General features: G+C 42.9%; 1 protein-coding gene across 2 annotated transcripts in view; it reads right to left on the reverse strand.

The window, feature by feature from the left end:
* LOC110389316 overlaps window positions 863-13,410 on the reverse strand; it is a 54,825-nt gene continuing 42,277 nt past the window's right edge. For both annotated transcript variants that reach the window (XR_002433124.1, XR_002433123.1), the window contains 2 exons: window positions 12,515-12,569; window positions 863-2,320 (listed from right to left, as the gene is read on the reverse strand). The gene's annotated coding sequence lies outside the window, so the exon portion shown is untranslated. The remainder of the gene's footprint in view (window positions 2,321-12,514; window positions 12,570-13,410) is intronic.

The following is a 13,410-nucleotide window of genomic DNA, read 5'->3' on the forward strand; positions in this document are numbered from 1 at the left end:
AGGACAAAACAGAACACAGACTAGAAAATAAAAGACCTACAGTGATGTGACATTAAGACCATCTGGACAATGTTTGGCAGCAGTGGAAAAGCAAAAAAAGAACCCTGAGAAGGCTTTCTAAAAGTGAGGAGAATATAAATGACATCCCACCCAGCAAGCATTTAAAAAGCATTGGGCTCTTCTCATCTATCCACTTTGGTGAATCCAGTTTTGAAAAGGAGCAACCCAAAGGCAAGAAAATTCTGCCTCGGGATATTTTGGGAATGTGACAGTTTGAAGAGAGATTAAACCAAGTGTTGGTTTGTTTGTACACAGAGAAGATCTCAGATTTGGCCTACACAAGGGTGTCTGGAAGGTGGTGGCACATAACACTAACCAGCTATGCAAATAAGCTCCAGCAGCAGAAGAGGAGCTCACTGGCTGACATGCAAAAAAGTGTAAATGAACCTATATGTTTGTGTAACATCTGCCAAAATGATTGAGGTTGCTAAGTGCTGTTGCCAAAGAAATCAAGTAATAATGATAATATCATATGAGGTGTAAGAAGAACTTTATGTCTTTGAAATTCTTAAGAAATACAGCTCTAGGTAGAGTTCTCGATCATTTCCATTCTTATCAATTTGCATTAAACATGACAACATTTGGCCACGAGAAATGCTGTACTTGGAGGGAATGAAGGGGTTGTTGGGTGCTTCAGTGAATTGCAAAAGGTGGTTTCCCACAAACTTTGTTTTGGATTTAAAATCAAAACAACAAAGTTTACTGTGCTTTTGGGGCTAATATTTTATTGGGTTTTGTGTCCTTCCCTCCCCCCATCCCATCCCATCCCATCCCATCCCATCCCATCCCATCCCATCTTTTTTTAAAAAACAAACAAACAAACAAACAAACAAAAAAAAAAAAACAACAAATTCTAGCTACCACTTTTCAGGCAGTGAGACTGAAAGATAAGGAGAAAGAAGAGATGGTGGGAAAAAAACCTGCCTGATTCCTCCTACTCTTTCCCCTGATAACACTCATTTTGATCCAAGAGCCACAGCAACACTGTTGGGAATATTTCTCCTATCTCTAGTCCAAAAATAGAATGAGGGAACTTTGCTGGCAGGCAGCTAAGCTTTGTGTTGGGAAAGCATACCTGTACAGACGATCATGAGCTACACAGTTTTTGGGCAGCGGCTGAGGATGTGGGCCCTTATCCACCCAGACTGATGGATGGAACAGAAGTTTTCCTATCCAACAATTGCCATAAATTGGGTCAAGCCCTTAAAAACACCATGACTACTGGTATAGATAGATATTTTTCCATTAACAGCAACAGCTTTGTGGCTTTGGATAAGGTGATGGTTTACCATCCTTCCATACAATGTGTGCATCCTTCTCTCCTGTAACTTAAGGAATTGTTGAAGTGAGTATCAGCTTTGGGGTAAACCATATGTTTTGTGGGTTTCTGGCTGCTATTTTGATTGCATACGTGTGTGCATCTGTGTGGTGAGTGTGTTCAACAGGAAACTCCTCCTACCCTTTCCTTCTTCTGACTCTGTTCTCTTCCCCTCAGCACTAGTTTCTGGATTCTCTTATCGCACAGCCCTGCTGTAAAGTTCCTTCTTATCTAAATTAGCTTGTGCGATCTTGCATCTGAATGGCCAGCACAGAGGAAGCGATCCATTGCAGGAACACAGTCCACAGGGCTTCAAATTGTTGATTTCACACTGATTTCCCTGGAGCTGGTAAGCAACCCTATAATTTCTGGGATGGGCACTCCCAGTTACTAGATGCGTGAGAGCTGGGAGTAGAATTATTTGAGGATAGGAATAAATGTTAATTAATTAAAATATATTCATCACCAAAACCAAGCAAGAATTTTTAGTTCTGCCCCCATGTAGATCACCAGCACAGAAAGTTAGAGAGGGGTGTGATTTTTCTAAACCCTACTGCCCCAGGGTTTTCACGCTGTTCACAAGTAAACAGAGTTCAGAAGGTGACAAAAGGGTCTGTGGGGTTCAGGCACATGGTCAGCAACAGCTAGAGGAGGGACCTCACACCTGCTGAGCTGTGGTAGCTTGTTCTGACAGAGGTCAGGCTGGCCAGCTCACAACAGATCTCTGGCTTTTGCTGTAGGTTAGGCTGACTCTGAGCAACCCATTAAGCAAAGTAATGTCATTTTGCGATTGATCTCAGAGACTCCACGATACTGCCACCTTACACATCTTGAGTCTGTCATGCTCTGAGGTCGCCATCTCCACCTGTGGCCGTCTTCAAAGAAGGAGCACACTTGCAGTTTGTTCTTAGGTTGTCTGCAAAGTGAAATCCACAAATGAATCTGAGAAAAATGGAGGATATGAGTCAGAATCAGTATTCGGTTCATACAGTGAAGAGTAAAATAATATTTCGTTGAAGATAATTTATTTAAAAAGTGAGTTTGTAAACAAGAAACCACAGAACATGGGTCTGGAAGAGATATCTCCTCTATCACTGCGCCTCAAGGCTGGTTGCCCAAGATATGTAAGATGGATGTTTGTCTAATCCCTTCTTGTATCTCCCCAGAAATGGAGGTGTGATACACGGTCTAGGGATTAGCTGCTACTGTTGTTTAAATGTTTATTTCCTGAGGCCTGACCTAAAGACCCATTCCTAAAATTTACAACACGATTTTGTGTCCCATCAGCGATGGAAGTGGAAAGCAATTGTGGTAGGCTGGGACATAGGTGAGCATTACTCTCATGCCTGCCTTCATTCCCCTCTGAGCTGAGCAGCCACTGGCATTTGTAGTCTGCCTTTGTGGGTCATGATTTCCAGCCTTCCAGTCACACTGCTGCTCTCTTCTGTGTTTACTACAATACATATATATTTTCCTTGAAATGTGATGCCCAAAAATACCCAAATGAGTAAATGCACATAAATCTGGACCAGTGTGAAGAAGCAGAGGGATGACTCCAGACCACCGATACAACATCTGTGTGCCCAGATATATATTGCCCATTTCATTCTTATCCTACATTTATGTTGTGACCAGCTACTGCTCCTAGATCTGCTTATCCTCTACTTGTACTGTTGATTACTCCTGCTTAATTGTCTCCATTATTTTTAAGACAAATAAGTTACTTTTAAAATCCTTTTTCCCGGTTATTTCTCCATGTGAGAAAAAATGATCAGTTTTGTTTCTCAGAGTGTTTTTCAAAGCCCACACGTCCTGTCGCTTATTATCTACGAACTGGTGAATACAATTCCCTCAACTGGGCTGTTAGTAAAAATACTGAACAGTAAAATGTTGAACACAGTCTTTATCCAAGCACTGTTGAAAACTGACTTTTTATTATGTCAAGGTGTCCCAGTTTAGGCTCTGATAGAGTGAATTTTCTTAAAAAGTGGCTGGTATGATACTGTGCTTTGGATTTGTGATGAAAAGTGTGGATAGTACACCAGTGTTTTAGCTGCTGCTGAGCAGTGCTTGCACAGAGCCAAGGACTTTTCTGTCTCTTGTGCTGTCCTGCCAGGGAGAGCGCTGGGTGTGTACAGGCAACAGGGAGGGGAAAAGAACTGTGACAGCTGTCCCAAACTGGCCAAAAGGATATTTCATACCATGTGATGTGATGCTCAGCAATTAAAACTGGGGGAAAGGAGGAAGGGGAATATGTTCAGTGTGATGGAGTTCATCTTCTCAAAACACTGCTATGCATGTTGAGTCCTGGAAATGGTCAAACATCTTGCTGCTGATGGGAAACACTGAATGAATGCCTTCTTTTGCTTTGTTTGTCCGTGCAGCTTTGGCTGGTAAACTGACTATTTCTACCTTTCCAGTTTCCTCCCCATCACACTGAGACATTAAGTGAGTGGGATAACTCTGAAAGTAAAGTAACCGTGTGGGGCCAAGCTGCCTTCTGGGGTTAAATCACAACATAAGGTAACTTTCATTCCACTCAGTAACATCTAAGAAGACACAAAGATGTCTCAATTTTGGCCCATGTAGTTTAGTGCCAATTTCAGTCATGGATCATAGGAACAGAGATTTCTCTGTGAAGATAGGAGGCAGAATTTAATTGAGAGATGGTTTATATCTGAGGTTCCAAGTTGGCTTTGGGTCTCACCAAACTCGCTGAAGACAGTTGGAATCTCTTCCTCATGAAGCAATATAACCAGGAATGTAACATTCACAGACTGCCAGTGTACGGTGACTCACAGGGCACTGTAAAGGGACAAAGCTTTTAAAGCGTAATTTCTTCACTTTCTTTTACTACTTTGTCAGTGAACCAAATCTTCCGGCAATAATTACATAGGCTGCTCATGACTAGCTGTTACCACGAGTATTTCATATGCATAATACAGGGCTTTATGTTCCCCGCTGCTCCTGTGAATTCTTTTGATTCTTGAACTCATTCTTATTGCAACAGCCAGAGGTGGAAGGGCTCATATAAAAAGAGAGAAGGTGATAATGGAAGTGTCTGCATGTTCTACCAGCCAAAGATACAGCCTAAGACACCTATTTATTACTGATTCTTTTAGCTGATGCTTTGTTATATAAGAAACCTCCAACTTTTTCAGGACTTGAACTAGTTTGCTAGAGTTCAGATCTTCTTTTAAGCAGAAATATCCGTATTTTATCTCACTGCTGTTACAGGACACACCAATATGTAGAAGATGATCCTGTTCACCCAGTCATTTTGAAACTTGTTGTTGATTTGACTGTGGAGTATATATTTCATTACAGAAAAAGGTGGGCTGTTTTTCCAATGCAGTATTAATTAAAGCCCGGTTTCCTATGGGTTACTGACTCATGTGTATCTTGCAAGTATCCAGATGTGCTCCTAGAATCCCGATTCTTGACATATGCTGATTTTTTTTCCTCTGGTCTTATAATTAAGCATCCTTCGGAAACTTGTAGGCAAGATTTCTGTTCTTTAGAACAACCTAGGATGGAAAACTGCACTGAAACTGGAACTGATGCTCTCCCTTTGGAAAACTATTTGGTGCCAGTACAGCTAACTGTACAACTTCCTTCCAGCTTACTCAGTGCAGCAGGAAGAAGCCTTTAAAAATATGTGCAAAATAAATAGGGCTCTATCTAATCTTTTGTTTGCAGCAGTTCAGTTTCTTTAGGCTCTACTATAGATTGAGACAGTATGTGCTACTTTCAATGGGAAAATAGCAAGCAGTAGCTGAAGTACCCACTGGCAAAATGCAGTACTGTTTACACTTCTGGTTTCTCTCCTGACACTGAGTCCAGACGAGATTCATGTCAAAATCAGTGCAGTGTGAATGTAGCTTGTCTATTCCATTATGTTGACACAAACGAGTCCATTTTGACTGGAGTGGAGGTCACCAGGCCTCAACTCATCTGATCCACAGTGTGGACCTAAGCTATCATGGTACCGGTTCATTTCAAAGAACTTTTCTTCTGGGGAGAGAACGTTCAAGAGGAGGGAGTTTCTTTGAGTCCAGTTATTTTTTACCTATCATAAACTTAAAAATTCTTCCAGGTATAAGCTCATCTTGTCCTCAGTTAATATTATCATTACTTCTCAGATGCTTATTTATCGTGGGATTTGGGGTTGTTTGATTGGTTGTTCTCTTGCTAAAGTAGAAGTGCTCCTACAGTGTAAATGCTGTTGCCCTGTTTCAGGTAATCACTAATCCTAAAATAAAAATACCAACCTTAATTTTGACAGTTTCAGGCTCAGGTGGGAGGAAGTCTGAGAGGTCATTTAGTCTGGCACTTTTAACATTATGGCCAACTTTTAGGGCTGTTTCTGCACAGTTACCTGCCAGAAATGATTTAATTGAATGTGTTGTTCTTTCAGGGTGTATTCAGTCTTCAGGCACATTATCTCAGGCTTCTTGGAGACCACTGCCTTCTTCCCGCATGTCCCTTTACAGCCCCTATTACAGGAGAGTCTGTGCATGGGGATATGTTTTGCCTTGTTTTATGTAGGTCTCTCTGAAAGTAATGCCTCCTATTTATTATCATGGAAATGACAACAAAGAGCACAATAACACCGTTTGATAGAAGAAATTCTCTGCTTCAAAAGACTATTTCTCAACATGGTCCCCACCATTAGCAGTGCATTTCCACCACGGATGAACAAAAGCCTGCATGCCACGCTTATAATAATCTGCACCAGCATAGGTGATCACCTCGCTGTCACCACTGCTGAAATACATCACCCACTGCCTCACTGTGCTCACGTCCACCATGGTCTCCACAAATGTTCACCAAGTGTCTGTGAAATTCAGTGAGTGCCATTTTTTTTTCCACATGGAGGAATTCAGTGACGCACCTTTGCTTCATTCCCACTTCCACATCAGACACCATTCTGTCAGACTGCCCCTCTGCTGCCACCTGTCATACAGCAACAAAATGTAACAGATATTGGTGGGAATGTTCAATTTCTACTGCCGTACCACCAGTATCCGCCTCTGACATTGGATGCCAACATCCTAAAATAGGAGACACTAGTTTTGGAGTAGCCCTCACATAAGTAAATATCTCATGATAGACCTAGATGAAATATATTCCAGCCTAACTTTGGATGTCTAACAGTCCAATGTAGCCATCTCACTTCACTGCCAACCAACAGCGCAGAATGCAAGCAAGTGAATCCAGCCCTTGGTCAGGAGGGATGCCGGAAGCACAGCAGAGGAGATGAATTGAGGTCTCTCAAAGAAGAGAAGAGGTTAATCCCCAGTCTTCCTCTCAGCTTTTTGGAGACAGTTCTAGACTGGATGGAGAGGTGGAAGGCTTAGTGGGTGATCCAGTAGCCAGTTTTTCTGAGGACATCTTTTAAACCACCTCTTTGAAGATTTCTTGCGTGCTGCCAAATCATACTCCTGTCATCATGTGACGGGCTCTGTCTTGCTTTGCTGCCTATTTGAGGGTGGCATCATCTGGCTGTATAGGGAGTTGTGGAAATGAAAATGAGACTGTGAAATCATATGATTAGGCAATTTTCTCCCAGTGATAAAAACTAAATTAAAAATAGATGTTAAACTGTTCAATTAATTAGAGGGCAATAATGTAGTCTGTTCCCATGCTCTAATTTGTGCCATGTTGAAAGTAGCTGTGTTCTTCCCCCTCTGCCTCCTTATAAATAAATCACATGCTTTCTGGATCAACTCAGCCAATTATATCTTAATTGTTTCTAGGAGCAAACCTCACTACTACATTAATTGTCACACAAGCATTTGCTCACACAGGGCCAGATTCCCATTGGTGATATTTTAGTTGTTGCTACAGTGCAAACATGGGCTTCAACAGCTTATTAACACTAGAGGGTGTAGCAAAATTTTAACAGCAAACGAAAACCAAAAAGGGTGATTCCTGTGAGGATTTTGATAACCTCTTTGCATATTCCTTTACGATATTTCTAAAGAGGCTGGAAACCTGGATAAATCCTAGGAACCTGATGTGAATACTGATGATAAATATGGGAAAGTATGTGACACCAGCAACTCCAGAATGATGTTTAATATATGCTATATAAGTATGTAATGCAAGACATACTCTGTGTGGTGAAGACGAGGGGTTAACTTCTCATTTTTTTTACAAGTAAGCTTCTGAAGTAAAGGGGGCCACATAGGGCTTACAAATAACATTTAGTCAAGTAGGCGAGGATTAAAATCAAGATTTCAAAACACTGAAGAAGGCTATGGTGTTCTGACCTCACCATGACATTCAGTGAAGCTTATCCTCCCACATCATTTTGGGACTGTTCAATCTCCAGTTTTTGCATGTATATTTTAGCATTTGTTAATGCTCTGTGTGGGTAGATTTGGGAGAGGGCAATAGATGATTAAATCCATAGGCCTTAGTTATATTATAGTTTGTTAAGCCTGGAACTCTGTGAAAATTAGGTCTTCGCACTTATTTTGGTTTTAATGGTTATGTGACAATTTTTAAAATACTACCTTCTGTTTGACTACTACCTTCTGTCTGATAAGACAAAAAATAGAGGAAAAAAGCTCATTTTGAGTCAAGCAAATTTTTAGGCTTGACACAAAACATTTCTATTCAGATAGGACTTCAGTTTTGAAAGCAAATAAATTAATGGGAAGATTTTTGGTAATAGTTATCAATTAAAAATGAGAAACCCAAATGTGATGTTTAGACAGTAGTGGTCAAAAAGTGTTTGGTTTCCCTTGATCTTCCCTTCCTCCCCGTAAAATAAAACGCTTCTCGGTAAACTACATTTCAGGTTGCTCTGGTCTATAGATAGAAGCCTCCTAACAGCTATGGTTTACGAGGTTTTGCATTTTCACTGTTGGGGTGGTAGAAAAGAGCTCTACCCAGTTAAAGTGCGTTGATTATTGGCTAATAATAACCACAGTGGTGAGAAACGAGCATTCAATTTGCACCACATCCTTATAGCCTGTCAAAACAACTCCCTTTGTAGAGTCAGCAGCACCCATGAGAGCTCCTTAGACCTGAGCAGATGCATCTCTCCCCCTGCCTCAAGAAAGCACTTGTCCCAGGGCCCAGGGAGCTGCTGGCTCAGCCACTGCTCTTCAGCATCTCCTCTCTGCCTCAGGCTCTTCCAGGGAACAAGAGTGCTCTGTACAGGGCCTAGCACAAGGGCCAACACAGGTCTACAAAGATGATGAAGAGACTGGAGCATCTCTCCATATGGAAGGATCAAGAGGGCTGGGACTGTTCTGGCAGGAGAAGAGGAAGCTCATGGGGATGTCATCAGTGTCTATAGATACCTGAAGGGAGGATGTAAAGAGGACAGAGACAGGTTCTTTGTAGTGGTGTCCAGTGCCAAGAGGCAATGGGAACAAACTGGCACATAGGAGGTTTCTTCGAACATCAGGCAGCCCTTCTGTGCTGTCTAGGTGATGGAGCACTGCCACAGGTTGCCCAAAGGCTGTACGGTCTCCTCCTTGGAGATCTCCAAAGCCATCTGGACATGGCCTGGGCACCTTCCTCTGGGAGTCCTGGCTGGGCTGGAGCTGGGATTGGGTGTGACAGACCCAGAGGTCCTGAAACCTCAGCCATTCTGGGACTCTGTGATGCCGCCTGGCTTACTTTACTTGACTAGCAGCTCCCCATCTAACACAGCCACGCATGTGATATGGCTTCCTCATGGCCAGTGAGTGGCCTTCTATCTAAAGCTAAGGCTGAATAGGCCATTATTTCCCTTTCAGCAACCTGCCAGCAGATAATCAGAAAGCAGAAAAGCAGTGAGAAAAAGGAGAGATGTGCTCCACAACATGCCCTCTGACAAGGAGGAAGGCATGGGACGATGCTGAAGGACATCTTGAGCATGCCCCTGCACCTGGCTGACCTGAGGAACCATGGAGGGGGCATCCGCCCTGTGCTCCCACTCCTTTGTGCCATGGGAGCATGGAAATGGGTCCAGAAAAGGGAAACCCACATCACAGAGCAGAGCAGCCTGCTGTTGTAGAGCTATCTGAAGTGGAGGTAGAGTGCTGCCGACTCTGTTACCAGAACATTTCTGGGAGAAGACTACAGCAAGAATGACAAATACTGTATTAATCTCCAGGAGAAAAGAGAAAAACAAAACAAAATAAACCACTCAGAGAGCGAGGAAATTGTAAAGGGTAAGATTAGCAAGATTAAGCCATCTGAATTTATTCTCCCATGGAAAAAACAAAACAAAACAAAAAAAACAACTAAGGAGAGAAACTTGTATCCTTCTCAAGCTGCAAAGACAACCTGGACTGTCTAAAACAAAAGGGTGGACAGACTCTTTGTATCTGCAGACAGATGGACTGAACTTGCAGTCACCAGAGAGCAGGTTACTTGCCCCATTTCAGTGCTGGCTCCCATGCCAAAGGAGATCCATCTCATGCACCTTATCCAGTGTGGAGAGAGGCACTACCACCAGAGCTCCACTCATTTGGAAGGAAACTGTATAGGACTGTACCAGAAATTAAAGCACACAAGCAGCCACATATTTGCCAAGTAGCCCTTCTTTGCTTTGAGGAACTGTGGGTGCCTAACTCTACTGCAAGTGGGGATGCTGATATCTCTCCGGCTCCTGCACAGGTGTCTGCTGGGGAGCATGGGGGACCCAGTGGGTGGTGGCAAACCCAAAGCCTCAGCTCGGCTCCCTGCTCCACTGGTAGTTGTTTGACCTGAGCCTGATTAGTCCTTTGGTGCAGCTGTCCCCATCTGAAGAAAAGAGTATTACAACTCCCCCATCCCGTCTCCACAGGAAGATGGAAAACATGAAGTACTCAGGTCCTGCTGAAGAGGCACAGCAGTATTGTGCAGGTTGGGCTTATTACAGTTTATTCAAGGCCTATTCATGCTGAAGTAGGACCCCTTGCAGCACCTCAATTAGTAAACTAATGGAGACAATCTGGGCCTATTCTTCTGCTATTCACTGGCTGCTTTTTGCTACTGAGGTAGCACAAAGGAGCCTTATTTCAGGCAAGGATCTGATCTTTGAGGTCAGTGCCAGAGATAAAACCTCTGATATTCAAAGGTTCTGTAGCCAAACACATAACAGAAAGACTCCAGAAACCCAGCCAGGGACTTTTGAGAAGAAAAGCTGGAGGAACAGCGCTGATGAGACTCTCTGTTGGCACAAAGCCCTCTGCAACACTGCAAAGCCCAGAGGACCTGGCTCCCCCAAAGACAGGCAGAGTGGGGAAGCCAGTTAAAGTCACTGCTGAAGATACCAACCTCAAGCTTTTCTTTGGGACTGTGTGTGAGACAGTGCCGTGTGTAACCTGACCTTTAAATGTTGTTTTTAAACTAAACATAAGTCTGTACTTCTTTTTAGTGATAGGTAGTGGCTCTTGGCATGTAGCCCAATTACACAAATGGACTCTTCATTTAGGCTACATGTATACATATGTATGGCTGTATTTACATTTCGGTGAGACTATCTTTTTCCATCTTCCTTTCATATTTGATTTTCATTCTGCTTCCCCTTCCTGCTTCCTTGCTGTTACAGTGCTCTTCTAATACTTGAATTCGTCAGCTAAAAAAACAGGGACTCTTGGTAGTTGAAGGTCCAAACAGAAAATCCTGGGTGCTTCACTGTCATTTTCAAAACTATCTTAACCTCTTGGGAAGTGTCTGAAGAACAACTGGAGAGGTGAGTTCATGCACTTATCTTGCTCCTAATGAGAAACTCGTGTGTTACTGCAATGATAAGTGAGAAGAAAAGGAATAGTCAGAGGCAATTTTTTTAAAAATCTAGATTTCTGTGTTAATTTTTCCTACCTCCTTTGTGAGGGTTTGTGAAAAGTCATCAAATCTTTCAGCTCTGCAACACTGTCCCACCACCACAGGGATGAATCAAACCATTACTGACCTTCTGCAATGGTTCAGACTTCCATATTTCAAACTGTACAAGGTTCAGCTTCAAGAGCAAATGTTAGTCTTGATGCAATTATACAAAAAATTATTACAGGAGACACAAAATTAATTATAGTTATTGAATAGGAGGAAACTTTCTACTGTTTTTCACAACTAACAGTATTATTCACTCTAGTGGCGAAAATACTAGACAATAGCATAAAAAGATAATTGTGACATTGCTATTCACAAGCAAAAGATCTTATGCTTGATTACTAATTGTATCCATTCCTCATAATTTTCTATCTACAGTGTTTTGCTTACCCAAGTAACTTATTTATATTTGATAGGATATTTTTTCTGTTGCCACTAGAGGTCTATTTACCACTACAAATATCAAAGAAAGAGGCAAGGAATACGTCTTCTTTGGATTTTCTTTTAATTATTCAGAGTTAGTACTGGAATAAGGAACTAGAGTAGCATGGCTATGGACACCTTATAATAAAAGACAGAGAGTGCTACTATTTTTTAAAGGCCGTTTGCAACTTTGTCTTACTAATGTCATCCTTTTCATTTTGTAAATGGCACTTTTTGTGTGTTTTTTACTCCATTCTTCAAGCACAGTGCAGTTGTTTGCTGTACCTACCAGACAGGATAAACGTGCAAATAAAACGTTCCTCTGTAGCAAAGAAAAGGAAAGGCAACTGGTTCCATGCTCCCCAGATTTGCCCCCAGGGGGATGCAGTCCGTTACCACTGATGTCAGCAGGATCTGTGCGAGCTCAGGTGTGAGCAGTTTGGCCTTCTGTTCCCAAAGCCTGCTCCCTCCCTCCTTCCTTCTCTCTTTCTTTTCCACAGACCATGTGAATGATGCCCTCATCTGGCTTATTATTTTTTCATCCCTTGTGAACTGCAGCCACCTCTTCTGATTCTACATGCCAGGATTTTTATGAGGTTTCTAACACTTTTCACCCTTTGTCTGACATTAAATGCAAGTTTTCTTGCTGATTATCTGAAGTGTGCCTCTGCTCAGCTCAGGAGGGAAGGAAAGTTGCTGCTCTGTAAAGGTGGGGTTTGCAAAAAAGGCTCAACCCTGACTTCAGGGCTAGCAGGTTTACTACAGCTAATCAGTAGTAAACTTCTTGCTGACTTCATGTTACCAAAGTCAGGCTGAAACACACAGCATTCTAAAATCCCCCCTTATGTTCTTTGGATTCATTTTTCAAAAGGACCAAAATTAGAAGGCACTTACTGAACATTTTTCTTGGGCCGGTTTAAAAGCTGTCCTGCTTGTGCTTCTCTTCAATCTGCAAATATGAGATTGGCTTAGAACAGGATCACATCTTACCCCGGGAGCACAAACGAGAGAAGGAAATCTCATGCAGCAGGGAGGTCGTCCCAAAGCACTTTTTCCTGCCTCCTTCTGGAACTGAGAAGTTGAGAAGTGCAGGTCTGGCTCTCACACGGTCCCCAGAGCCACCCCAACACACAGCTCACCCCACGCAGGCTCCAGGCCTTCCCTGTGCACCCTGGATTGCCTCCAGCATGACCCTGGATATGCAGATCAGCCTGCTCATACAGGCCAAGGCTGTAGGAACCATGCCTTAGTGGAAATGGCCCAGCTCTCTGATCCTCTGCCTACAAATGGGACTAGGAGGAGGAATGTCATCTGGGCCAAGAACACGCTGCCCTGGACTTACAAAATAACAATGCAAGCCTGGATGGGAACCTTGGGGTTCAGACACTAGGAATCTCTGGCTTGCTTGGTTTTAATCTCTGTCACCTTTGATTCACTCCTGTTTTCATGCAGTGTGCCATCAGATTCCTTAGAGACCTTGGCATTTGTATGGCAGCCTCCCTTTAGGGAATTAAGCAATCATTTGAGTGCCTTGGCTCCAGGCTCAAAGCCCTCATGTTAGGTCAGTTCTGTGCTGCCCAGGTGGCAGCTCCTGGTGTCAAACACCTGGTCATATGCACTACCTGTCTTCAACCTTGGAGCCTCTTCAGGTCTGGAGAAGATGGTGGTTCAGCAGCAGCCTCGCAGCCCCATCCCTCTTACTGCACCATGCTCAGCCTGCACCACTCCCCCCCACATAAACACATGCCTTTCTTGTCTCGTGAGCTGTAAAAGCTTGGGAAAACTCTGCT

The sequence above is a fragment of the Numida meleagris genome, chromosome Z (assembly GCF_002078875.1).
Source record: "Numida meleagris isolate 19003 breed g44 Domestic line chromosome Z, NumMel1.0, whole genome shotgun sequence".
Taxonomy (NCBI): Eukaryota; Metazoa; Chordata; class Aves; order Galliformes; family Numididae; genus Numida; species Numida meleagris.